Source organism: Anser brachyrhynchus (assembly GCF_964034855.1).
Source record: "Anser brachyrhynchus genome assembly, chromosome: 6".
In the NCBI taxonomy this organism is placed as follows: Eukaryota; Metazoa; Chordata; class Aves; order Anseriformes; family Anatidae; genus Anser; species Anser brachyrhynchus.
The window spans coordinates 23,058,675-23,061,855 of NC_137700.1; positions in this window are offsets into that span (position 1 = coordinate 23,058,675).

Below are 3,181 nucleotides of genomic sequence, written 5' to 3' on the forward strand. Positions count from 1 at the left end.
TCACCTGGCCTGGTGGCAGATACATCTGAAACATCCCCTGGTTTCTTCAAAGGCAGAAGGAAGAAACTGGATTGGCACGTTTCAGGGAAGCACTTGCAGCAACAAGAGCAAAGCCTGCTGAGGAGCAGTGTCCAGGACATGTGCACAAGAGCACAGCCCTAACACTGCTTGCTGGCATGTCGTGGCAAAGCCAGAGTCAGCACACGCAGGGGGAGCCACCTCATGGGGAGTGAAGGGGAGCAACATCAGGTCTATAGGATTTCAAGCCCAAGAATATACATTTTCCTACCATGAGACCCCTCAGAACACTTTCTCATTTTTGCAGAAAAAACAGGAATGAGAAAGCCTTTGTGATTTTTTATATTTTTTTCAGGGTGAAACAAGTGATCCTCACCAAAAATGAGCTGCTGTACTTGATGGGGTTACGTTACATTTCCCCAGCATGAGCAATATGGCCTACCAATGGCACTACTGCTGTGAGATGGGGTTCTGACATGGGGAAAATCATAGAAAATGTTTCAGACTGCTAATAGTTACAGATGTCAGGCAGTAAAATCCCGATGGCTCCTTCTTTAGAGACAAAATCATATTAAGAAGAATTAAGTTCTTGATAAAATGACAGCTTCAAGGTTCATGATGGGAAATGACACAACTGACCTGATTCTTCCGACTTCCTGTAATATTTTACCACGTCGAGCACTTACAATGTCCTTCATTTCTCTTGAACTATCCAGGGCGTTCCCAGATGAGCACTCTGAGCCATTTCCTATACATTAATGTTTTATAGGAAGGGCTCTTTGCTTCCCAGGGAAGACACTTCCCACAGGAGAGGTACTCCCACCTTAGACATGAGCTCCAGAGCAGTGGCAGGTTCACAAAAGGACTGGGTACGTTGGTTTTTAATAAGCTAACAAGCAGCTACAAACACAAACCTCCCTCACAGCTTTCACACAAAAATGCAGTTCCAGATCTTACATATTTCCTTCTCTTCTTGTTGCAATGTGGTGCTCTTAAGACCATCAAAATACTCCAAATTACTTTGAATTAAAGAGCCCTTCATTTCCCAACCCCCTGCATGAAAAGATTAACTCTCACTAATCTTTGGCTCCTTTCTGAAACCCTGTTGATACAAACTAGAACAATATTCAAGTTCAATACTTTTGGGACTCCTCAAAGCAAAACCTCTCTAGTCAAGGAAATAGCAGGTCATGACATCAGTCAGATACTTCCTCACTTGCCACCATGCAGATAAGCAAAGATTGCCTGAGGGTCCAACATTGCATCACTCCCACTAGTATATCATGTGAGAAACATGGCTGTCCTGAAGGCTTTAGGGTCTTTTCAGGGATGTTGGTAGAGGCATCTAACCTTGTAATTTCACCAGGCTTGGACCCAAGGCCACTCCCAGTGGGAGCCACACCTGTGGTGTTTCAACAGGTCTCCCAGGGCCATGTCCTGGAGGCTCAGGGCTACCTCCAAGGATGCAGAGCCCACAAGCTCTGCAACCATTTTTTGTGAAGGGAAAAGAGGTGGACAGAATAAAATAAATAAATAAATAAATAAATAGAAATCGTATTTACTCTCACATCAGATAAGTCCTGGTCTCTTGACTTCCCCCAGGGAACAACAGCTTCAGGTGGGGTCATGGGCTAGCAATATGGGAGAGAATGTGCCCTTAGCTGGCCAAATCTGCCACTTCCAAACAGCAGTGGTGATGCTGCTGTGTTTGACAAACAGCAAGGATTTTCAGTGCCACACAGGGTGAAGTGACCACGCTAAGGGCTGCAGAATCAGAGGTGCTTTGTTTTCCCCAGCCCACAGGACTCCGAGCGGAGCACTGCTCCCAAGTCACCTCCTCCAAAGACTCACTGGGATGCAGACAAGGCACAGCACAGCCCTCAAGTGAACAACTTCATTTTCCACCGTGCCAAGTCCAGGTCTGACATCTCCCAACATGCTGTAGATCATGGGCAATCTCAGAACAAAGCTTCTTCCTCCTTTCTGCTCAGCATGTCATCTGGCGCCCAGTAACGCTGGGCTCTGATGGCAACTTCCAGCTGACAGCCACCTGGCCAGCCACAAATACATTAAGCCACTGAAGGTCTATTTGGAGACCAAAACGTTTCTGTAAAATGCTCAGCCTCTCATCTGTGACAAATCTAAAAAGCTTTCTGCTCCTTACAACCATGTTCGAGTGCCGAAATAAAACCAGTGTGCTTAGCGTGACAACTGACGGTTATCTTGGGAAAGTGACACCAGGCCTGACTGGAAAGAGCTGCTCTTCCTGAGCACTGCTCTGAGTTTATATTCGAACAGCTCTGAAAGCTGTCTGCGTTATTGCTGGGAGTATTTGTGGAAATCTACTTTGAGGTGTCATCCATCTTTCCCCTTCTGAGGCCTGTTAATCTGTCGCCTTTGAACTAGCACTAGAGATGACAACTCAGGCATAAACAGCAAAAAGAAACTCACTCGAGATGTCAGAAATGGCTCTTTAAATTAGGAAGGTGACAGAGCTGTTAGAAAATGACCATTGCCTATTTTGCTAAAAAGGGAACGTTCAGTGGCACTAACACCAAAAGAGAACTGGTCCCATGCCAACAAACGGGCCTGCACAGAGATCTCATGATGCATGAGCGGCAAGGACCTCTGAGTGCAGCACTCCAGGTTACCGTCCCAAAAATGACTCTTACCTTGAATTATTCCGACTTCAAAGATGCATCAAAAATTCCTCTTTTGAGGTGGCAACCAGGCACAGTCACAGCAGTTTGGCACCTCCCATGTCACCCAGCAATCCCCCAGGCCCTGGCTGGAGGCCCCCTGGGGCAGGCCTCTCCAGCCCAATCCCACTCAGGGCCACCTCCCCCCCATCCTAGGGATGCTCTTCCAAGGGACCCATCTACCAGTGAGGTTATTTCCAGAGTCCAGAAACAGCCCCCATTCCTCACTTTGCTACCACAGACCACCTTTTGGACAATCTTGTCATCAGTTCCATTCTTCTATTACTCAGCTCTCAACCTGCTTTTCTACGACATCGTATGAATTTCAACTGCTCTGTAGAACATGCCAATAATATTTGACATTACAAGACTGGCTACTGCCTCATGACATCCTTGTCACATGGCATTTTAAGAAGCTTTTATGTCTTTATATGATATTTAGGTGTTTGGGATTAGCTGTTTAT